The following is a 25,336-nucleotide window of genomic DNA, read 5'->3' on the forward strand; positions in this document are numbered from 1 at the left end:
TGTCCAAACGCAACTTTTAGAAGAAACGTGTTTCTACCTCGCTGAATGTAAACATAGATGCAACTACCTAAAAGGAACCAACACACAGCAGATCAGTTTGTATGAAGCGGGTCTTCTGTGTTTTAAACGCATTCTTACTGCTAACTCTTATATGCGTCTCTAGGTCTGGAAATGACTGTTTCTACATTCTCCAAAGAAAGGGTTTCTGAACTGCTGCAAACACACAGAAGTTTAGCTCTGGAAGTTTATCGCCCACATTGACAACCATTATGCTAGATAGCTCCGTTTTTGTTTTACAGCAAGGTACTTCTCTTTACAGCCCGTATTCCCAAGCACTCTGGAATGTCCAAACGCAGCTTTTAGAGGAAACGTTTTTCTGCCTCGCTGAATATAAACATAGATGCAACTTCCTAAAAGGAACCAACACAGAGCAGATCAGTTCGTACGAAGTGGGTCTTCTTTGTTTAAACGCATTCTTACTGCAAACTCTTATATGCTTCTCTAGCGCTGGAAATGACTGTTTCTACATTCTCCAAAGAAAGGGTTTCTGAACTGCAGCAAACACAGGGCAGTTTAGCTCTGGAAGTTGAACGCCCACATTGACAACCCTTCTGCTAGATAGCTCCGTTTTTGTTTTACAGCAAGGTACTTCTCTTTACAGCCTGTACTCCCAAGCACTCTGGAATGTCCGAACGCAGCTTTTAGAAGAAACGTGTTTCTTCCTCGCTGAATGTAAATATAGATGCAACTTCCTAAAATGAACCAACACACAGCAGATCAGTTTGTACGAAGCGGGTCTTCTGTGTTTTAAACGCGTTCTTACTGCTAACTCTTATATGCGTCTCTAGGGCTGGAAATGACTGTTTCTACATTCTCCAAAGAAAGGGTTTCTGAACTGCTGCAAACACACAGACGTTTAGCTCTGGATGTTGAATGCACACATTGACAACCATTCTGCTAGATAGCTCCGTTTTTGTTTTACAGCAAGGTACTTCTCTTTACAGCCTGTACTCCCAAGCACTCTGGAATGTCCAAACGCAGCTTTTAGAAGAAACGTGTTTCTAACTCGCTGAATGTAAACATAGATGCAACTTCCTAAAAGGAACCAACACAGAGCAGATAAGTTTGTACGAAGCGGGTCTTCTGTGTTTTAAACGCATTCCTACTGCTAACTGTTATATGCGTCTCTAGGGCTGGAAATGACTGTTTCAACATTCTCCAAAGAAAGGGTTTCTGAACTGCTGCAAACACACAGAAGTTAAGCTCTGGAAGTTGAATGCACACATTGACAACCATTCTGCTAGATAGCTCCGTTTTAGTTTTACAGCAAGGTACTTCTCTTTACAGCCTGTACTCCCAAGCACTCTGGAATGTCCAAACGCAGCTTTTAGAAGAAACGTGTTTCTTCCTCGCTGAATGTAAACATAGATGCAACTTCCTAAAAGGAACCAACACACAGCAGATCAGTTTGTACGAAGCGGGTCTTCTGTGTTTTAAACGCATTCTTACTGCTTACTCTTACATGCGTCTCTGGGGCTGGAAATGACTGTTTCTACATTCTCCAAAGAAAGGGTTTCTGAACTGCTGCAAACACACAGCAGTTTAGCTCTGGAAGTTGAATGCACACATTGACAACCATTCTGCTAGATAGCTCCGTTTTAGTTTTACAGCAAGGTACTTCTCTTTACAGCCTGTATTCCCAAGCACTCTGGAATGTCCAAACGCAGCTTTTAGAAGAAACGTGTTTCTGCCTCGCTGAATATAAAAATAGATGCAACTTCCTAAAAGGAACCAACACAGAGCAGATCAGTTTGTACGAAGAGGTTCTTCTTTGTTTTAAAAGCATTCTTACTGCAAACTCTTATATGATTCTCTAGGGCTGGAAATGACTGTTTCTACATTCTCCAAAGAAAGGGTTTCTGAACTGCTGCAAACACACAGAAGTTTAGCTCTGGAAGTTGAATGCACACATTGACAACCATTCTGCTAGATAGCTCCGTTTTAGTTTTACAGCAAGGTACTTCTCTTTACAGCCTGTACTCCCAAGGTCTCTGGAATGTCCAAACGCAGGTTTTAGAAGAAAAGTGTTTCTACCTCGCTGAATGTAAACATAGATGCAACTTCCTAAAAGGAACCAACACAGAGCAGATCAGTTTGTACGAAGCGGGTCTTCTGTGTTTTAAATGCATTCTTACTGCTAACTCTTATATGCATCTCTAGGGCTGGAAATGACTGTTTCTACATTCTCCAAAGAAAGGGTTTCTGAACTGCTGCAAACACACAAAAGTTTATCTCTGGAAGTTGAATGGACACATTGACAACCATTCTCCTAGATAGCTCCGTTTTAGTTTTACAGCAAGGTACTTCTCTTTACAGCCTGTACTCCCAAGCACTCTGGAATGTCCAAACGCAGCTTTTAGAAGAAACGTGTTTCTGCCTCGCTGAATATAAACAGAGATGCAAATTCCTAAAAGGAACCAACACAGAGCAGATCAGTTTGTACGAAGTGCGTCTTCTTTCTTTTAAACACATTCTTACTGCAAACTCTTATATGCTTTTCTAGGGCTGGAAATGACTGTTTCTACATTCTCCAAAGAAAGGGTTTCTGAACTGCTGCAAACACACAGCAGTTTAGCTCTGGAGGTTGAATGCACACATTGACAACCATTCTGCTAGATAGCTCCGTTTTTGTTTTACAGCAACGTACTTCTCTTTACAGCCTGTACTCCCAAGCACTCTGCAATGTCCAAACGCAGCTCTCAGAAGAAACGTGTTTCTACCTCGTTGAATGTAAACATAGATGAACTTTCTAAAAGGAACCAACACACAGCAGATCAGTTTGTACGAAGCGGGTCTTCTGTGTTTTACCCATTCTTACTGCTAACTCTTATATGCGTCTCTAGGGCTGTAAATGACTGTTTCTGCATTCTCCAAAGAAAGGGTTTCTGAACTGCTGCAAACACACAGCAGTTTAGCTCTGGAAGTTGAATGAACACATTGACAACCATTCTGCTAGATAGCTCCGTTTTAGTTTTACAGCAAAGTACTTCTCTTTACAGCCTGTAATCCCAAGCACTCAGGAATGTCCAAACGCAGCTTTTAGAAGAAACGTGTTCCTGCCTCGCTGAATATAAACATAGATGGAACATCCTAAAAGGAACCAACACAGAGCAGATCAGTTTGTACGAAGAGGTTCTTCTTTGTTTTAAACGCATTCTTACTGCAAACTCTTATATGATTCTCTAGGGCTGGAAATGACTGTTTCTACATTCTCCAAAGAATGGGTTTCTGAACTGCTGCAAACACACAGCAGTTTAACTCTGGAAGTTGAATGCACACATTGACAACCATTCTGCTAGATAGCTCCGTTTTTGTTTTACAGCAAGGTACTTCTCTTTACAGCCTGTACTCCCAAGCACTCTGGAATGTCCAAACGCAGCTTTCAGAAGAAACGTGTTTCTACCTCGCTGAATGGAAACATAGATGCAACTTTCTAAAAGGAACCAACACACAGCAGATCAGTTTGTACGAAACGGGTCTTCTGTGTTTTAAACGCATTCTTACTGCTAACTCTTATATGCGTCTCTAGGGCTGGAAATGACTGTTTCTGCATTCTCCAAAGAAAGGGTTTCTGAACTGCTGCAAACACACAGCAGTTTAGCTCTGGAAGTTGAATGCACACATTGACAACCATTCTGCTAGATAGCTCCGTTTTAGTTTTACAGCAAGGTATTTCTCTTTACAGCCTGTAATCCCAAGCACTCTGGAATGTCCAAACGCAGCTTTTAGAAAAAACGTGTTTCTGCCTCGCTAAATATAAACATAGATGCAACTTCCTAAAAGGAACCAACACAGAGCAGATCAGTTTGTTCGAAGTGCGCCTTCTTTCTTTTAAACGCATTCTTACTGCAAACTCTTATATGATTCTCTAGGGCTGGAAATGACTGTTTCTACATTCTCCAAAGAAAGGGTTTCTGAACTGCTGCAAACACACAGCAGTTTAGCTCTGGAAGTTGAATGCACACATTGACAACCATTCTGCTAGATAGCTCCGTTTTTGTTTTACAGCAACGTACTTCTCTTTACAGCCTGTACTCCCAAGCACTCTGCAATGTCCAAACGCAGCTTTCAGAAGAAACGTGTTTCTACCTCGTTGAATGTAAACATAGATGCAACTTCCTAAAAGGAACCAACACACAGCAGATCAGTTTGTACGAAGCGGGTCTTCTGTGTTTTACGCATTCTTACTGCTAACTCTTATATGCGTCTCTAGGGCTGGAAATGACTGTTTGTACATTCTCCAAAGAAAGGGTTTCTGAACTGCAGCAAACACAGGGCAGTTTAGCTGTGGAAGTTGAACGCCCACATTGACAACCATTCTGCTAGATAGCTCCGTTTTTGTTTTACAGCAAGGTACTTCTCTTTACAACCTGTATTCCCAAGCACTCTGGAATGTCCAAACGTAGCTTTTAGAAGAAAAGTTTTTCTGTCTCGCTGAATATAAACATAGATGCAACTTCCTAAAAGGAACCAACACAGAGCAGATCAGTTCGTACGAAGTGGGTCTTCTTTGTTTTAAACGCATTCTTACTGCAAACTCTTATATGCTTCTCTAGGGCTGGAAATGACTGTTTCTACATTCTCCAAAGAAAGGGTTTCTTTACTGCTGCAAACACACAGCAGTTTAGCTCTGGAAGTTGAATGCACACATTGACAACCATTCTGCTAGATAGCTCCGTTTTTTTTTACAGCAAGGTACTTCTCTTTACAGCCTGTACTCCCAAGCACTCTGGAATGTCCAAACGCAGCTTTTAGAAGAAACGTGTTTCTACCTCGCTGAATGTAAACATACATGCAACTTCCTAAAAGGAACTAACACACAGCAGATCAGTTTGTACGAAGCGGGTCTTCTCTGTTTTAAACGCATTCTTACTGCTAACTCTTATATGCGTCTTTAGGGCTGGAAATAACTGTTTCTATATTCTCCAAGGAAAGGGTTTCTGAACTGCTGCAAACACACAGAAGTTTAGCTCTGGAAGTTGAATGCACACATTGACAACCATTATGCTAGATAGCTCCGATTTTGTTTTACAGCAGGGTACTTCTCTTTGGAGCCTGTACTCCCAAGCACTCTGGAATGTCCGAACGCAGCTTTTAGAAAAAACGTGTTTCTTCCTCGCTGAAAGTAAACATAGATGCAACTTCCTAAAAGGAACCAACACACAGCAGATCAGTTTGTACGAAGCGGGTCTTCTGTGTTTTAAACGCATTCTTACTGCTAACTGTTATATGCGTCTCTAGGGCTGGAAATGACTGTTTCTACATTCTCCAAAGAAAGGGTTTCTGAACTGCTGCAAACACACAGAAGTTTAGCTCTGGAAGTTGAATGCACACATTGACAACCATTCTGCTAGATAGCTCCGTTTTAGTTTTACAGCAAGGTACTTCTCTTTACAGCCTGTACTCCCAAGCACTCTGGAATGTCCAAACGCAGCTTTTAGAAGAAACGTGTTTCTACCTCGCTGAATGTAAACATAGATGCAACTTCCTAAAAGGAACCGACACACAGCAGATCAGTTTGTACCAAGCGGGTCTTCTGTGTTTTAAACGCATTCTTACTGCTAACTCTTATATGCTTCTCTAGGGCTGGAAATGACTGTTTCAACATTCTCCAAAGAAAGGGTTTCTGAACTGCTGCAAACACACATCAGTTTAGCTCTGGAAGTTGAATGCACACATTGACAACCATTCTGCTAGATAGCTCCGTTTTAGTTTTACAGCAAGGTACTTCTCTTTACAGCCTGTACTCCCAAGCACTCTGGAATGTCCAAACGCAGCTTTTAGAAGAAACGTGTTTCTGCCTCGCTGAATATAAACAGAGATGCAAATTCCTAAAAGGAACCAACACAGAGCAGATCAGTTTGTACGAAGTGAGCCTTCTTTGTTTTAAACGCATTCTTACTGCAAACTCTTATATGTGTCTCTAGGGCTGGAAATGACTGTTTCTACATTCTCCAAAGAAAGGATTTCTGAACTGCTGCAAACACACAGCAGTTTAGCTCTGGAAGTTGAATGCACACATTGACAACCATTCTGCTAGATAGCTCCGTTTTAGTTTTACAGCAAGGTACTTCTCTTTACAGCCTGTACTCCAAAGGTCTCTGGAATGTCCAAACGCAGCTTTTAGAAGAAAAGTGTTTCTACCTCGCTGAATGTAAACATAGATGTAACTTTCTAAAAGGAACCGACACACAGCAGATCAGTTTGTACGAAGCGGGTCTTCTGTGTTTTAAACGCATTCTTACTGCTAACTCTTATATGCATCTCTAGGGCTGGAAATGACTGTTTCTACATTCTCCAAGGAAAGGGTTTCTGAACTGCTGCAAACACACGGAAGTTTAGCTCTGGAAGTTGAATGGACACATTGACAACCATTCTGCTAGATAGCTCCGTTTTAGTTTTACAGCAAGGTACTTCTCTTTACAGCCTGTACTCCCAAGCACTCTGGAATGTCCAAACGCAGCTTTTAGAAGAAACGTGTTTCTGCCTCGCTGAATATAAACAGAGAAGCAAATTCCTAAAAGGAACCAACACAGAGCAGATCAGTTTGTACGAAGTGCGTCTTCTTTCTTTTAAACGCATTCTTACTGCAAACTCTTATATGCTTCTCTAGGGCTGGAAATGACTGTTTCTACATTCTCCAAAGAAAGCGTTTCTTAACTGCTGCAAACACACAGCAGTTTAGCTCTGGAAGTTGAATGCACACATTGACAACCATTCTGCTAGATAGCTCCGTTTTTGTTTTACAGCAACGTACTTCTATTTACAGCCTGTACTCCCAAGCACTCTGGAATGTCCAAACGCAGCTTTTAGAAGAAACGTGTTTCTACCTCGCTGAATGTAAACATAGATGCAACTTCCGAAAAAAAACCAACACACAGCAGATCAGTTTGTACGAAGCGGGTCTTCTGTGTTTTAAACGCATTCCTACTGCTAACTGTTATATGCGTCTCTAGGGCTGGAAATGACTGTTTCAACATTCTCCAAAGAAAGGGTTTCTGAACTGCTGCAAACACACAGAAGTTTAGCTCTGGAAGTTGAATGCACACATTGACAACCATTCTGCTAGATAGCTCCGTTTTAGTTTTACAGCAGGTACTTCTCTTTACAGCCTGTACTCCCAAGCACTCTGGAATGTCCAAACGCAGCTTTTAGAAGAAACGTGTTTCTTCCTCGCTGAATGTAAACATAGATGCAACTTCCTAAAAGGAACCAACACACAGCAGATCAGTTTGTACGAAGCGTGTCTTCTGTGTTTTAAACGCATTCTTACTGCTTACTCTTACATGCGTCTCTGGGGCTGGAAATGACTGTTTCTACATTCTCCAAAGAAAGGGTTTCTGAACTGCTGCAAACACACAGAAGTTTAGCTCTGGAAGTTGAATGCACACATTGACAACCATTCTGCTAGATAGCTCCGTTTTAGTTTTACAGCAAAGTACTTCTCTTTACAGCCTGTACTCCCAAGGTCTCTGGAATGTCCAAACGCAGCTTTTAGAAGAAACGTGTTTCTACCTCGCTGAATGTAAACATAGATGCAACTTCCTAAAAGGAACCAACACAGAGCAGATCAGTTTGTACGAAGCGGGTCTTCTGTGTTTTAAATGCATTCTTACTGCTAACTCTTATATGCATCTCTAGGGCTGGAAATGACTGTTTCTGCATTCTCCAAAGAAAGGGTTTCTGAACTGCTGCAAACACACAGCAGTTTAGCTCTGGAAGTTGAATGCACACATTGACAACCATTCTGCTAGATAGCTCCGTTTTTGTTTTACAGCAACGTACTTCTCTTTACAGCCTGTACTCCCAAGCACTCTGCAATGTCCAAACGCAGCTCTCAGAAGAAACGTGTTTCTACCTCGTTGAATGTAAACATAGATGAACTTTCTAAAAGGAACCAACACACAGCAGATCAGTTTGTACGAAGCGGGTCTTCTGTGTTTTAAACGCATTCTTACTGCTAACTCTTATATGCGTCTTTAGGGCTGGAAATAACTGTTTCTATATTCTCCAAGGAAAGGGTTTCTGAACTGCTGCAAACACACGGAAGTTTAGCTCTGGAAGTTGAATGGACACATTGACAACCATTCTGCTAGATAGCTCCGTTTTAGTTTTACAGCAAGGTACTTCTCTTTACAGCCTGTACTCCCAAGCACTCTGGAATGTCCAAACGCAGCTTTTAGAAGAAACCTGTTTCTGCCTCGCTGAATATAAACAGAGATGCAAATTCCTAAAAGGAACCAACACAGAGCAGATCAGTTTGTACGAAGTGCGTCTTCTTTCTTTTAAACGCATTCTTACTGCAAACTCTTATATGCGTCTCTAGGGCTGGAAATGACTGTTTCTACATTCTCCAAAGAAAGGGTTTCTGAACTGCAGCAAACACAGGGCAGTTTAGCTCTGGAAGTTGAACGCCCACATTGACAACCATTCTGCTAGATAGCTCCGTTTTTGTTTTACAGCAAGGTAATTCTCTTTACAGCCTGTATTCCCAAGCACTCTGGAATGTCCAAACGCAGCTTTTAGAAGAAAAGTTTTTCTTCCTCGCTGAATATAAACATAGATGCAACTTCCTAAAAGGAACCAACACAGAGCAGATCAGTTCGTACGAAGTGGGTCTTCTTTGTTTTAAACGCATTCTTACTGCAAACTCTTATATGCTTCTCTAGGGCTTGAAATGACTGTTTCTACATTCTCCAAAGAAAGGGTTTCTTTACTGCTGCAAACACACAGCAGTTTAGCTCTGGAAGTTGAATGCACACATTGACAACCATTCTGCTAGATAGCTCCGTTTTTTTTTACAGCAAGGTACTTCTCTTTACAGCCTGTACTCCCAAGCACTCTGGAATGTCCAAACGCAGCTTTTAGAAGAAACGTGTTTCTACCTCGCTGAATGTAAACATAGATGCAACTTCCTAAAAGGAACCAACACACAGCAGATCAGTTTGTACGAAGCGGGTCTTCTGTGTTTTAAACGCATTCTTACTGCTAACTCTTATATGCGTCTTTAGGGCTGGAAATAACTGTTTCTACATTCTCCAAGGAAAGGGTTTCTGAACTGCTGCAAACACACAGAAGTTTAGCTCTGGAATTTGAATGCACACATTGACAACCATTCTGCTAGATAGCTCCGTTTTTGTTTTACAGCAAGGTACTTCTCTTTACAGCCTGTACTCCCAAGCACTCTGGAATGTCCGAACGCAGATTTTAGAAGAAACGTGTTTCTTCCTCGCTGAATGTAAACATAGATGCAACTTCCTAAAAGGAACCAACACACAGCAGATCAGTTTGTACGAAGCGGGTCTTCTCTGTTTTAAACGCATTCTTACTGCTAACTGTTATATGCGTCTCCAGGGCTGGAAATGACTGTTTCAACATTCTCCAAAGAAAGGGTTTCTGAACTGCTGCAAACACACAGACGTTTAGCTCTGGATGTTGAATGTACACATTGACAACCATTCTGCTAGATAGCTCCGTTTTTGTTTTACAGCAAGGTACTTCTCTTTACAGCCTGTACTCCCAAGCACTCTGGAATGTCCAAACGCAGCTTTTAGAAGAAACGTGTTTCTACCTCGCTGAATGTAAATATAGATGCAACTTCCTAAAAGGAACCAACACAGAGCAGATCAGTTTGTACGAAGCGGGTCTTCTTTGTTTTAAACGCATTCTTACTGCTAACTGTTATATGCGTCTCCAGGGCTGGAAATGACTGTTTCAACATTCTCCAAAGAAAGGGTTTCTGAACTGCTGCAAACACACAGAAGTTTAGCTCTGGAAGTTGAATGCACACATTGACAACCATTCTGCTAGATAGCTCCGTTTTAGTTTTACAGCAAGGTACTTCTTTTACAGCCTGTACTCCCAAGCACTCTGGAATGTCCAAACGCAGCTTTTAGAAGAAACGTGTTTCTGCCTCGCTGAATATAAACATAGATGCAACTTCCTAAAAGGAATCAACACAGAGCAGAACAGTTTGTACGAAGAGGTTCTTCTTTGTTTTAAACGCATTCTTACTGCAAACCCTTATATGCTTCTGTAGGGCTGGAAATGACAGTTTCTACATTCTCCAAAGAAAGGGTTTCTGAACTGCTGCAAACACACAGCGGTTTAGCTCTGGAAGTTGAATGCACACATTGACAACCATTCTGCTAGATAGCTCCGTTTTTGTTTTACAGCAAGGTACTTCTCTTTACAGCCTGTACTCCCAAGCACTCTGGAATGTCCAAACGCAGCTTTTAGAAGAAACGTGTTTCTACCTCGCTGAATGTAAACATAGATGCAACCTACTAAAAGGAACCAACACACAGCAGATCAGTTTGTACGAAGCGGGTCTTCTGTGTTTTAAACACATTCTTACTGCTAACTCTTATATGCATCTCTAGGGCTGGAAATGACTGTTTCTACATTCTCCAAAGAAAGGGTTTCTGAACAGCTGAAAACACACAGAAGTTTAGCTCTGGAAGTTGAATGGACACATTGACAACCATTCTGCTAGATAGCTCCGTTTTAGTTTTACAGCAAGGTACTTCTCTTTACAGCCTGTACTCCCAAGCACTCTGGAATGTCCAAACGCAGCTTTTGGAAGAAACGTGTTTCTGCCTCGCTGAATATAAACAGAGATGCAAATTCCAAAAAGGAACCAACACAGAGCAGATCAGTTTGTACGAAGTGCGTCTTCTTTCTTTTAAACGCATTCTTACTGCAAACTCTTATATGCTTCTCTAGGGCTGGAAATGACTGTTTCTACATTCTCCAAAGAAAGGGTTTCTGAACTGCTGCAAACACACAGCAGTTTAGCTCTGGAAGTTGAATGCACACATTGACAACCATTCTGCTAGATAGCTCCGTTTTTGTTTTACAGCAAGGTACTTCTCTTTACAGCCTGTACTCCCAAGCACTCTGGAATGTCCAAACGCAGCTTTTAGAAGAAACGTGTTTCTACCTCGCTGAATGTAAACATAGATGTAACTTCCTAAAAGGAACCAACACACAGCAGATCAGTTTGTACGAAGCGGGTCCTCTGTGTTTTAAACGCATTCTTACTGCTAACTCTTATATGCGTCTCTAGGGCTGGAAATGACTGTTTCTACATTCTCCAAAGAAAGGGTTTCTGAACTGCAGCAAACACAGGGCAGTTTAGCTCTGGAAGTTGAACGCCCACATTGACAACCATTCAGCAAGATAGCTCCGTTTTTGTTTTACAGCAAGGTAATTCTCTTTACAGCCTGTATTCCCAAGCACTATGGAATGTCCAAACGCAGCTTTTAGAAGAAACGTTTTTCTGCCTCGCTGAATATAAACAGAGATGCAAATTCCTAAAAGGAACCAACACAGAGCAGATCAGTTCGTACGAAGTGGGTCTTCTTTGTTTTAAACGCATTCTTACTGCAAACTCTTATATGCTTCTCTACGGCTGGAAATGACTGTTTCTACATTCTCCAAAGAAAGGGTTTCTGAACTGCTGCAAACACACAGAAGTTTAGCTCTGGAAGTTGAATGCACACATTGACAACCATTCTGCTAGATAGCTCCGTTTTTTTTTACAGCAAGGTACTTCTCTTTTACAGCCTGTACTCCCAAGCCCTCTGGAATGTCCAAACGCAGCTTTTAGAAGAAACGTGTTTCTACCTCGCTGAATGTAAACATAGATGCAACTTCCTAAAAGGAACCAACACACAGCAGATCCGTTTGTATGAAGCGGGTCTTCTGTGTTTTAAACGCATTCTTACTGCAAAATCTTATATGCGTCTTTAGGGCTGGAAATAACTGTTTCTACATTCTCAAAGGAAAGGGTTTCTGAACTGCTGCAAACACACAGAAGTTTAGCTCTGGAAGTTGAATGCACACATTGACAACCATTCTGCTAGATAGCTCCGTTTTTGTTTTACAGCAAGGTACTTCTCTTTGCAGCCTGTACTCCCAAGCACTCTGGAATGTCCGAACGCAGCTTTTAGAAGAAACGATTTTCTTCCTCGCTGAATGTAAACATAGATGCAACTTCCTAAAAGGAACCAACACACAGCAGATCAGTTTGTACGAAGCGGGTCTTCTGTGTATTAAACGCATTCTTACTGCTAACTCTTATATGCGTCTCTAGGGCTGGAAATGACTGTTTCTACATTCTCCAAAGAAAGGGTTTCTGAACTGCTGCAAACACACAGACGTTTAGCTCTGGATGTTGAATGCACACATTGACAACCATTCTGCTAGATAGCTCCGTTTTTGTTTTACAGCAAGGTACTTCTCTTTACAGCCTGTACTCCCATGCACTCTGGAATGTCCAAATGCAGCTTTTAGAAGAAACGTGTTTCTACCTCGCTGAATGTAAACATAGATGCAACTTCCTAAAAGGAACCAACACAGAGCAGATCAGTTTGTTCGAAGCGGGTCTTCTGTGTTTTAAACGCATTCTTACTGCTAAGTGTTATATGCGTCTCTAGGGCTGGAAATGACTGTTTCAACATTCTCCAAAGAAAGGGTTTCTGAATTACTGCAAACACACAGAAGTTTAGCTCTGGAAGTTGAATGCACACATTGACAACCATTCTTTTAGGTAGCTCCGTTTTAGTTTTACAGCAAGGTACTTCTCTTTACAGCCTGTAATCCCAAGCACTCTGGAATGTCCAAACGCAGCTTTTAGAAGAAACGTGTTTCTGCCTCGCTGAATATAAACATAGATGCAACTTCCTAAAAGGAACCAACACAGAGCAGATCAGTTTGTACGAAGCGAGTCTTCTTTGTTTTAAACGCATTCTTACTTCAAACTCTTATATGTGTCTCTAGGGCTGGAAATGACTGTTTCTACATTCTCCAAAGAAAGGGTTTCTGAACTGCTGCAAACACACAGAGGTTTAGCTCTGGAAGTTGAATGGACACATTGACAACCATTCTCCTAGATAGCTCCGTTTTAGTTTTACAGCAAGGTACTTCTCTTTACAGCCTGTACTCCCAAGCACTCTGGAATGTCCAAACGCAGCTTTTAGAAGAAACGTGTTTCTACCTCGCTGAATATAAACAGAGATGCAAATTCCTAAAAGGAACCAACACAGAGCAGATCAGTTTGTACGAAGTGCGTCTTCTTTCTTTTAAACGCATTCTTACTGCAAACTCTTATATGCGTCTCTAGGGCTGGAAATGACTGTTTCTACATTCTCCAAAGAAAGGGTTTCTGAACTGCAGCAAACATAGGGCAGTTTAGCTCTGGAAGTTGAATGCCCACATTGACAACCATTCTGCTAGATAGCTCCGTTTTTGTTTTACAGCAAGGTACTTCTCTTTACAGCCTGTATTCCCAAGCACTCTGGAATGTCCAAACGCAGCTTTTAGAAGAAAAGTTTTTCTTCCTCGCTGAATATAAACATAGATGCAACTTCCTAAAAGGAACCAACACAGAGCAGATCAGTTCGTACGAAGTGGGTCTTCTTTGTTTTAAACGCATTCTTACTGCAAACTCTTATATGCTTCTCTAGGGCTTGAAATGACTGTTTCTACATTCTCCAAAGAAAGGGTTTCTTTACTGCTGCAAACACACAGCAGTTTAGCTCTGGAAGTTGAATGCACACATTGACAACCATTCTGCTAGATAGCTCCGTTTTTTTTTACAGCAAGGTACTTCTCTTTACAGCCTGTACTCCCAAGCACTCTGGAATGTCCAAAGGCAGCTTTTAGAAGAAACGTGTTTCTACCTCGCTGAATGTAAACATACATGCAACTTCCTAAAAGGAACCAACACACAGCAGATCAGTTTGTACGAAGCGGGTCTTCTGTGTTTTAAACGCATTCTTACTGCTAACTCTTATATGCGTCTTTAGGGCTGGAAATAACTGTTTCTACATTCTCCAAGGAAAGGGTTTCTGAACTGCTGCAAACACACAGAAGTTTAGCTCTGGAAGTTGAATGCACACATTGACAACCATTCTGCTAGATAGCTCCGTTTTTGTTTTACAGCAAGGTACTTCTCTTTACAGCCTGTACTCCCAAGCACTCTGGAATGTCCGAACGCAGATTTTAGAAGAAACGATTTTCTTCCTCGCTGAATGTAAACATAGATGCAACTTCCTAAAAGGAACCAACACACAGCAGATCAGTTTGTACGAAGCGGGTCTTCTGTGTTTTAAACGCATTCTTACTGCAAACCCTTATATGCTTCTGTAGGGCTGGAAATGACAGTTTCTACATTCTCCAAAGAAAGGGTTTCTGAACTGCTGCAAACACACAGACGTTTAGCTCTGGATGTTTAATGCACACATTGACAACCATTCTGCTAGATAGCTCCGTTTTTGTTTTACAGCAAGGTACTTCTCTTTACAGCCTGTACTCCCAAGCACTCTGGAATGTCCAAACGCAGCTTTTAGAAGAAACGTGTTTCTACCTCGCTGAATGTAAACATAGATGCAACTTCCTAAAAGGAACCAACACAGAGCAGATCAGTTTGTTCGAAGCAGGTCTTCTGTGTTTTAAACGCATTCTTACTGCTAACTGTTATATGCGTCTCTAGGGCTGGAAATGACTGTTTCAACATTCTCCAAAGAAAGGGTTTCTGAATTGCTGCAAACACACAGAAGTTTAGCTCTGGAAGTTGAATGCACACATTGACAACCATTCTCCTAGGTAGCTCCGTTTTAGTTTTACAGCAAGGTACTTCTCTTTACAGCCTGTATTCCCAAGCACTCTGGAATGTCCAAACGCAGCTTTTAGAAGAAACGTGTTTCTGCCTCGCTGAATATAAACAGAGATGCAAATTCCTAAAAGGAACCAACACAGAGCAGATCAGTTTGTACGAAGTGCGTCTTCTTTCTTTTAAACGCATTCTTACTGCAAACTCTTATATGCTTCTCTAGGGCTGGAAATGACTGTTTCTACATTCTCCAAAGAAAGGGTTTCTGAACTGCTGCAAACACACAGCAGTTTAGCTCTGGAAGTTGAATGCACACATTGACAACCATTCTGCTAGATAGCTCCGTTTTTGTTTTACAGCAAGGTACTTCTCTTTACAGCCTGTAATCCCAAGCACTCTGGAATGTCCAAACGCAGCTTTTAGAAGAAACGTGTTTCTACCTCGCTGAATGTAAACATAGATGCAACTTCCTAAAAGGAACCAACACACAGCAGATCAGTTTGTACGAAGCGGGTCCTCTGTGTTTTAAACGCATTCTTACTGCTAACTCTTATATGCGTCTCTAGGGCTGGAAATGACTGTTTCTACATTCTCCAAAGAAAGGGTTTCTGAATTGCTGCAAACACACAGAAGTTTAGCTCTGGAAGTTGAATGCACACATTGACAACCATTCTCCTAGGTAGCTCCGTTTTAGTTTTACAGCAAGGTACTTCTCTTTACGGCCTGTACTCCCAAGCACTCTGGAATGTCCAAACGCAGCTTTTAGAATAAACGTGTTTCTACCTCGCTGAATGTAAACATAGATGCAACTTCCTAAAAGGAACCAACACACAGCAGATCAGTTTGTACGAAGCGGGTCTTCTGTGTTTTAAACGCATTCTTACTGCTAACTCTTATATGCTTCTCTAGGGCTGGAAATGACTGTTTCTACATTCTCCAAAGAAAGGGTTTCTGAACTGCTGCAAACACACATCAGTTTAGCTCTGGAAGTTGAATGCACACATTGACAACCATTCTGCTAGATAGCTCCGTTTTTCTTTTACAGCAAGGTACTTCTCTTTACAGCCTGTACTCCCAAGCACTCTGGAATGTCCAAACGCAGCTTTTAGAAGAAAGGTGTTTCTACCTCGCTGAATGTAAACATAGATGCAACTTCCTAAAAGGAACCAACACACAGCAGATCAGTTTGTACGAAGCTGGTCTTCTGTGTTTTAAACGCATTCTTACTGCTAACCCTTATATGCTTCCCTAGGGCTGGAAATGATTGTTTCTACATTCTCCAAAGACAGGGTTTCTGAACTGCTGCAAACACACAGCAGTTTAGCTCTGGAAGTTGAATGCACACATTGACAACCATTCTGCTAGATAGCTCCGTTTTTGTTTTACAGCAAGCTACTTCTCTTTACAGCCTGTATTCCCAAGCACTCCGGAATGTCCAAACGCAGCTTTTAGAAGAAACGTGTTTCTGCCTCGCTGAATATAAACATAGATGCAACTTCCTAAAAGTAACAAACACAGAGCAGATCAGTTTGTACGAAGCAGGTCTTCTTTGTTTTAAACGCATTCTTACAGCTATCTCTTAAATGCTTCTGTAGGGCTGAAAATGACAGTTTCTACATTCTCCAAAGAAAGGGTTTCTGAACTGCGACAAACACACAGCAGTTTAGCTCTGGAAGTTGAATGCACACATTGACAAGCATTCTGCTGGATAGCTCCGTTTTAGTTTTACAGCATGGTACTTCTCTTTACAGCCTGTACTCCCAAGCACTTTGGAATGTCCAAATGCAGCTTTTAGAAGAAACGTGTTTCTACCTCCCTAATGTAAACATAAATGCAACTTCCTAAAAGGAAACAACACACAGTAGATCAGTTTGTACGAAGCGGGTCTTCTGTGTTTTAAACGCATTCTTACTGCTAACTCTTATATGCGTCTCTAGGGCTGGAAATGACTGTTTCTACATTATCCAAAGAAAGGGTTTCTGAACTGCTGCAAACACACAGAAGTTTAGCTCTGGAAGTTGAATGCACACATTGACAACCATTCTGCTAGATAGCTCCGTTTTTGTTTTACAGCAAGGTACTTCTCTTTACAGCCTGTACTCCCAAGCAATCTGGAATGTCCAAACGCAGCTTTTAGAAGAAACGTGTTTCTGCCTCGCTGAATAAAAACATAGATGCAAATTCCTAAAAGGAAGCAACACAGAGCAGATTAGTTTGTACGAAGTGCGTCTTCTTTCTTTTAAACGCATTCTTACTGCAAACTCTTATATGCTTCTCTAGGGCTGGAAATGACTGTTTCTGCATTCTCCAAAGAAAGGGTTTCTGAACTGCTGCAAACACACAGCAGTTTAGCTCTGGAAGTTGAATGCACACATTGACAACCATTCTGCTAGATAGCTCCGTTTTTGTTTTACAGCAACGTACTTCTCTTTACAGCCTGTACTCCCAAGCACACTGGAATGTCCGAACGCAGCTTTTAGAAGAAACGTGTTTCTTCCTCGCTGAATGTAAACATAGATGCAACTTCCTAAAAGGAACCAACACACAGCAGATCAGTTTGTACGAAGCGGGTCTTCTGTGTTTTAAACGCATTCTTACTACTATCTCTTACATGCGTCTCTGGGGCTGGAAATGACTGTTTCTACATTCTCCAAAGAAAGGTTTTCTGAACTGCTGCAAACACACAGCAGTTTAGCTCTGGAAGATGAATGCACACATTGACAACCATTCTGCTAGATAGCTCCGTTTTTGTTTTACAGCAAGGTACTTCTCTTTACAGCCTGTACTCCCAAGCACTCTGGAATGTCCAAACGCAGCTTTTAGAAGAAACATGTTTCTGCCTCGCTGAATGTAAACATAGATGCAACTTCCTAAAAGGAACCAACACAGAGCAGATCAGTTTGTACGAAGTGGGTCTTCTTTGTTTTAAACGCATTCTTACTGCAAACTCTTATATGCTTCTCTAGGGCTGGAAATGACTGTTTCTACATTCTCCAAACAAAGGGTTTCTGAACTGCTGCAAACACACAGAAGTTTAGCTCTGGAAGTTGAATGCACACATTGACAACCATTCTGCTAGATAGCTCCATTTTTGTTTTACAGCAAGCTACTTCTCTTTACAGCCTGTATTCCCAAGAACTCTGGAATGTCCAAACGCAGCTTTTAGAAGAAACGTGTTTCTTCCTCGCTGAATATAAACATAGATGCAACTTCCTAAAAGGAACAAACACAGAGCAGATCAGTTTGTACGAAGCAGGTCTTCTTTGTTTTAAACGCATTCTTACAGCTAACTGTTATATGCTTCTGTAGGGCCGAAAATGACAGTTTCTACATTCTCCAAAGAAAGGGTTTCTGTACCGCTGCAAACACACAGCAGTTTAGCTCTGGAAGTTGAATGCACACATTGACAACCATTCTGCTAGATAGCTCCGTTTTAGTTTTACAGCAAGGTACTACTCTTTACATCCTGTACTCCCAAGCACTCTGGAATGTCCAAACGCAGCTTTTAGAATAAACGTGTTTCTACCTCTCTGAATGTAAACATAGATGCAACCTCATAAAAGGAACCAAGACACAGCAGATCAGTTTGTACGAAGCGGGTCTTCTGTGTTTTAAACGCATTCTTACTGCTAAATCTTATATGCATCTCTAGGGCTGGAAATGATTGTTTCTACATTCTCCAAAGAAAGGGTTTCTGAACTGCTGCAAACATACATCAGTTTACCTCTGGAAGGTGAATGCACACGTTGACAGCCATTCTGCTAGATAGCTCCGTTTTTGTTTTAGAGCAATGAACTTCTCTTTACAGCCTGTGCTGCCATCCACTCTGGAATGTTCAAACGACGTTTTTAGAAGATACGTGTTTCTGCTTCGCTGAATCTAAACATAGATGCAACTTCCTAAAAGGAACCAAAACACAGCAGATCAGTTTGTACGAAGCGGGTCTTCTGTGTTTTAAACGCATTCTTACTGCTAACTCTCATATGCGTTTCTAGGCCTGGAAATGACTGTTTCTACATTCTCCCAAGAAAGGGTTTCTGAACTGCTGCAAACACACAGCAGTTTAGCTCTGGAAGTTGAATGCACACATTGACAACCATTCTGCTAGATAGCTCCGTTTTAGTTTTACAGCAAGGTACTTCTCTTTACAGCCTGTACTCCCAAGGTCTCTGGAATGTCCAAACGCAGCTTTTAGAAGAAAAGTGTTTCTACCTCGCTGAATGTAAACATAGATGCAACTTCCTAAAAGGAACCAACACAGAGCAGATCAGTTTGTACGAAGCGGGTCTTCTGTGTTTTAAACGCATTCTTACTGCTAACTCTTATATGCATCTCTAGGGCTGGAAATGACTGTTTCTACATTCTCCAAAGAAAGGGTTTCTGAACTGCTGCAAACACACAGAAGTTTAGCTCTGGAAGTTGAATGGACACATTGACAACCATTCTCCTAGATAGCTCCGTTTTAGTTTTACAGCAAGGTACTTCTCTTTACAGCCTGTACTCCCAAGCACTCTGGAATGTCCAAACGCAGCTTTTAAAAGAAACGTGTTTCTGCCTCGCTGAATATAAACAGAGATGCAAATTCCTAAAAGGAACCAACACAGAGCAGATCAGTTTGTACGAAGTGCGTCTTCTTTCTTTTAAACGCATTCTTACTGCAAACTCTTATATGCTTTTCTAGGGCTGGAAATGACTGTTTCTACATTCTCCAAAGAAAGGGTTTCTGAACTGCTACAAACACACAGCAGTTTAGCTCTGGAAGTTGAATGCACACATTGACAACCATTCTGCTAGATAACTCCGTTTTTGTTTTACAGCAACGTACTTCTCTTTACAGCCTGTACTCCCAAGCACTCTGGAATGTCCAAACGCAGCTTTTAGAAGAAACGTGTTTCTACCTCGCTGAATGTAAACATAGATGCAACTTCCTAAAAGGAACCAACACAGAGCAGATCAGTTTGTACGAAGCGGATCTTCTGTGTTTTAAACGCATTCTTACTGCTAACTCTTATATGCGTCTTTAGGGCTGGAAATAACTGTTTCTACATTCTCCAAGGAAAGGGTTTCTGAACTGCTGCAAACACACAGAAGTTTAGCTCTGGAAGTTGAATGCACACATTGACAACCATTCTGCTAGATAGCTCCGTTTTTGTTTTACAGCAAGGTACTTCTCTTTACAGCCTGTACTCCCAAGCACTCTGGAATGTCCGAACGCAGATTTTAGAAGAAACGTGTTTCTTCCTCGCTGAATGTAAACATAGATGCAACTTCCTAAAAGGAACCAACACACAGCAGATCAGTTTGTACGAAGCGGGTCTTCTGTGTTTTAAACGCATTCTTACTGCTAACTCTTATATGCGTCTCTAGGGCTGGAAATGACTGTTTCTACATTCTCCAAAGAAAGGGTTTCTGAATTGCTGCAAACACACAGCAGTTTAGCTCTGGAAGTTGAATGCACACATTGACAACCATTCTGCTAGATAGCTCCGTTTTTGTTTACAGCAACGTACTTCTCTTTACAGCCTGTACTCCCAAGCACTCTGGAATGTCCAAACGCAGCTTTTAGAAGAAACGTGTTTCTACCTCGCTGAATGTAAACATAGATGCAACTTTCTAAAAGGAACCAACACACAGCAGATCAGTTTGTACGAAGCGGATCTTCTGTGTTTTAAACGCATTCTTACTGCTAACTCTTATATGCGTCTTTAGGGCTGGAAATAACTGTTTCTACATTCTCCAAGGAAAGGGTTTCTGAACTGCTGCAAACACACAGAAATTTAGCTCTGGAAGTTGAATGCACACATTGACAACCATTCTGCTAGATAGCTCCGTTTTTGTTTTACAGCAAGGTACTTCTCTTTACAGCCTGTACTCCCAAGCACTCTGGAATGTCCAAACGCAGCTTTTAGAAGAAACGTGTTTCTACCTCGCTGAATGTAAACATAGATGCAACCTACTAAAAGGAACCAACACACAGCAGATCAGTTTGTACGAAGCGGGTCTTCTGTGTTTTAAACGCATTCTTACTGCTAACTCTTATATGCGTCTTTAGGGCTGGAAATAACTGTTTCTATATTCTCCAAGGAAAGGGTTTCTGAACTGCTGCAAACACACGGAAGTTTAGCTCTGGAAGTTGAATGGACACATTGACAACCATTCTGCTAGATAGCTCCGTTTTAGTTTTACAGCAAGGTACTTCTCTTTACAGCCTGTACTCCCAAGCACTCTGGAATGTCCAAACGCAGCTTTTAGAAGAAACGTGTTTCTGCCTCGCTGAATATAAACAGAGATGCAAATTCCTAAAAGGAACCAACACAGAGCAGATCAGTTTGTACGAAGTGCGTCTTCTTTCTTTTAAACGCATTCTTACTGCAAACTCTTATATGCGTCTCTAGGGCTGGAAATGACTGTTTCTACATTCTCCAAAGAAAGGGTTTCTGAACTGCAGCAAACACAGGGCAGTTTAGCTCTGGAAGTTGAACGCCCACATTGACAACCATTCTGCTAGATAGCTCCGTTTTTGTTTTACAGCAAGGTAATTCTCTTTACAGCCTGTATTCCCAAGCACTCTGGAATGTCCAAACGCAGCTTTTAGAAGAAAAGTTTTTCTTCCTCGCTGAATATAAACATAGATGCAACTTCCTAAAAGGAACCAACACAGAGCAGATCAGTTCGTACGAAGTGGGTCTTCTTTGTTTTAAACGCATTCTTACTGCAAACTCTTATATGCTTCTCTAGGGCTTGAAATGACTGTTTCTACATTCTCCAAAGAAAGGGTTTCTTTACTGCTGCAAACACACAGCAGTTTAGCTCTGGAAGTTGAATGCACACATTGACAACCATTCTGCTAGATAGCTCCGTTTTTTTTTACAGCAAGGTACTTCTCTTTACAGCCTGTACTCCCAAGCACTCTGGAATGTCCAAACGCAGCTTTTAGAAGAAACGTGTTTCTACCTCGCTGAATGTAAACATAGATGCAACTTCCTAAAAGGAACCAACACACAGCAGATCAGTTTGTACGAAGCGGGTCTTCTGTGTTTTAAACGCATTCTTACTGCTAACTCTTATATGCGTCTTTAGGGCTGGAAATAACTGTTTCTACATTCTCCAAGGAAAGGGTTTCTGAACTGCTGCAAACACACAGAAGTTTAGCTCTGGAATTTGAATGCACACATTGACAACCATTCTGCTAGATAGCTCCGTTTTTGTTTTACAGCAAGGTACTTCTCTTTACAGCCTGTACTCCCAAGCACTCTGGAATGTCCGAACGCAGATTTTAGAAGAAACGTGTTTCTTCCTCGCTGAATGTAAACATAGATGCAACTTCCTAAAAGGAACCAACACACAGCAGATCAGTTTGTACGAAGCGGGTCTTCTCTGTTTTAAACGCATTCTTACTGCTAACTGTTATATGCGTCTCCAGGGCTGGAAATGACTGTTTCAACATTCTCCAAAGAAAGGGTTTCTGAACTGCTGCAAACACACAGACGTTTAGCTCTGGATGTTGAATGTACACATTGACAACCATTCTGCTAGATAGCTCCGTTTTTGTTTTACAGCAAGGTACTTCTCTTTACAGCCTGTACTCCCAAGCACTCTGGAATGTCCAAACGCAGCTTTTAGAAGAAACGTGTTTCTACCTCGCTGAATGTAAATATAGATGCAACTTCCTAAAAGGAACCAACACAGAGCAGATCAGTTTGTACGAAGCGGGTCTTCTTTGTTTTAAACGCATTCTTACTGCTAACTGTTATATGCGTCGCCAGGGCTGGAAATGACTGTTTCAACATTCTCCAAAGAAAGGGTTTCTGAACTGCTGCAAACACACAGAAGTTTAGCTCTGGAAGTTGAATGCACACATTGACAACCATTCTGCTAGATAGCTCCGTTTTAGTTTTACAGCAAGGTACTTCTTTTACAGCCTGTACTCCCAAGCACTCTGGAATGTCCAAACGCAGCTTTTAGAACAAACGTGTTTCTGCCTCGCTGAATATAAACATAGATGCAACTTCCTAAAAGGAACCAACACAGAGCAGATCAGTTTGTACGAAGAGGTTCTTCTTTGTTTTAAACGCATTCTTACTGCAAACCCTTATATGCTTCTGTAGTGCTGGAAATGACAGTTTCTACATTCTCCAAAGAAAGGGTTTCTGAACTGCTGCAAACACACAGCGGTTTAGCTCTGGAAGTTGAATGCACACATTGACAACCATTCTGCTAGATAGCTCCGTTTTTGTTTTACAGCAAGGTACTTCTCTTTACAGCCTGTACTCCCAAGCACTCTGGAATGTCCAAACGCAGCTTTTAGAAGAAACGTGTTTCTACCTCGATGAATGTAAACATAGATGCAACCTACTAAAAGGAACCAACACACAGCAGATCAGTTTGTACGAAGCGGGTCTTCTGTGTTTTAAACACATTCTTACTGCTAACTCTTATATGCATCTCTAGGGCTGGAAATGACTGTTTCTACATTCTCCAAAGAAAGGGTTTCTGAACAGCTGAAAACACACAGAAGTTTAGCTCTGGAAGTTGAATGGACACATTGACAACCATTCTGCTAGATAGCTCCGTTTTAGTTTTACAGCAAGGTACTTCTCTTTACAGCCTGTACTCCCAAGCACTCTGGAATGTCCAAACGCAGCTTTTGGAAGAAACGTGTTTCTGCCTCGCTGAATATAAACAGAGATGCAAATTCCAAAAAGGAACCAACACAGAGCAGATCAGTTTGTACGAAGTGCGTCTTCTTTCTTTTAAACGCATTCTTACTGCAAACTCTTATATGCTTCTCTAGGGCTGGAAATGACTGTTTCTACATTCTCCAAAGAAAGGGTTTCTGAACTGCTGCAAACACACAGCAGTTTAGCTCTGGAAGTTGAATGCACACATTGACAACCATTCTGCTAGATAGCTCCGTTTTTGTTTTACAGCAAGGTACTTCTCTTTACAGCCTGTACTCCCAAGCACTCTGGAATGTCCAAACGCAGCTTTTAGAAGAAACGTGTTTCTACCTCGCTGAATGTAAACATAGATGCAACTTCCTAAAAGGAACCAACACACAGCAGATCAGTTTGTACGAAGCGGGTCCTCTGTGTTTTAAACGCATTCTTACTGCTAACTCTTATATGCGTCTCTAGGGCTGGAAATGACTGTTTCTACATTCTCCAAAGAAAGGGTTTCTGAACTGCAGCAAACACAGGGCAGTTTAGCTCTGGAAGTTGAACGCCCACATTGACAACCATTCTGCTAGATAGCTCCGTTTTTGTTTTACAGCAAGGTAATTCTCTTTACAGCCTGTATTCCCAAGCACTATGGAATGTCCAAACGCAGCTTTTAGAAGAAACGTTTTTCTGCCTCGCTGAATATAAACAGAGATGCAAATTCCTAAAAGGAACCAACACAGAGCAGATCAGTTCGTACGAAGTGGGTCTTCTTTGTTTTAAACGCATTCTTACTGCAAACTCTTATATGCTTCTCTACGGCTGGAAATGACTGTTTCTACATTCTCCAAAGAAAGGGTTTCTGAACTGCTGCAAACACACAGAAGTTTAGCTCTGGAAGTTGAATGCACACATTGACAACCATTCTGCTAGATAGCTCCGTTTTTTTTTACAGCAAGGTACTTCTCTTTTACAGCCTGTACTCCCAAGCCCTCTGGAATGTCCAAACGCAGCTTTTAGAAGAAACGTGTTTCTACCTCGCTGAATGTAAACATAGATGCAACTTCCTAAAAGGAACCAACACACAGCAGATCCGTTTGTATGAAGCGGGTCTTCTGTGTTTTAAACGCATTCTTACTGCAAAATCTTATATGCGTCTTTAGGGCTGGAAATAACTGTTTCTACATTCTCAAAGGAAAGGGTTTCTGAACTGCTGCAAACACACAGAAGTTTAGCTCTGGAAGTTGAATGCACACATTGACAACCATTCTGCTAGATAGCTCCGTTTTTGTTTTACAGCAAGGTACTTCTCTTTGCAGCCTGTACTCCCAAGCACTCTGGAATGTCCGAACGCAGCTTTTAGAAGAAACGATTTTCTTCCTCGCTGAATGTAAACATAGATGCAACTTCCTAAAAGGAACCAACACACAGCAGATCAGTTTGTACGAAGCGGGTCTTCTGTGTATTAAACGCATTCTTACTGCTAACTCTTATATGCGTCTCTAGGGCTGGAAATGACTGTTTCTACATTCTCCAAAGAAAGGGTTTCTGAACTGCTGCAAACACACAGACGTTTAGCTCTGGATGTTTAATGCACACATTGACAACCATTCTGCTAGATAGCTCCGTTTTTGTTTTACAGCAAGGTACTTCCCTTTACAGCCTGTACTCCCATGCACTCTGGAATGTCCAAATGCAGCTTTTAGAAGAAACGTGTTTCTACCTCGCTGAATGTAAACATAGATGCAACTTCCTAAAAGGAACCAACACAGAGCAGATCAGTTTGTTCGAAGCGGGTCTTCTGTGTTTTAAACGCATTCTTACTGCTAAGTGTTATATGCGTCTCTAGGGCTGGAAATGACTGTTTCAACATTCTCCAAAGAAAGGGTTTCTGAATTGCTGCAAACACACAGAAGTTTAGCTCTGGAAGTTGAATGCACACATTGACAACCATTCTCCTAGGTAGCTCCGTTTTAGTTTTACAGCAAGGTACTTCTCT

This window comes from Saimiri boliviensis, chromosome 8, assembly GCF_048565385.1.
Source record: "Saimiri boliviensis isolate mSaiBol1 chromosome 8, mSaiBol1.pri, whole genome shotgun sequence".
Taxonomy (NCBI): Eukaryota; Metazoa; Chordata; class Mammalia; order Primates; family Cebidae; genus Saimiri; species Saimiri boliviensis.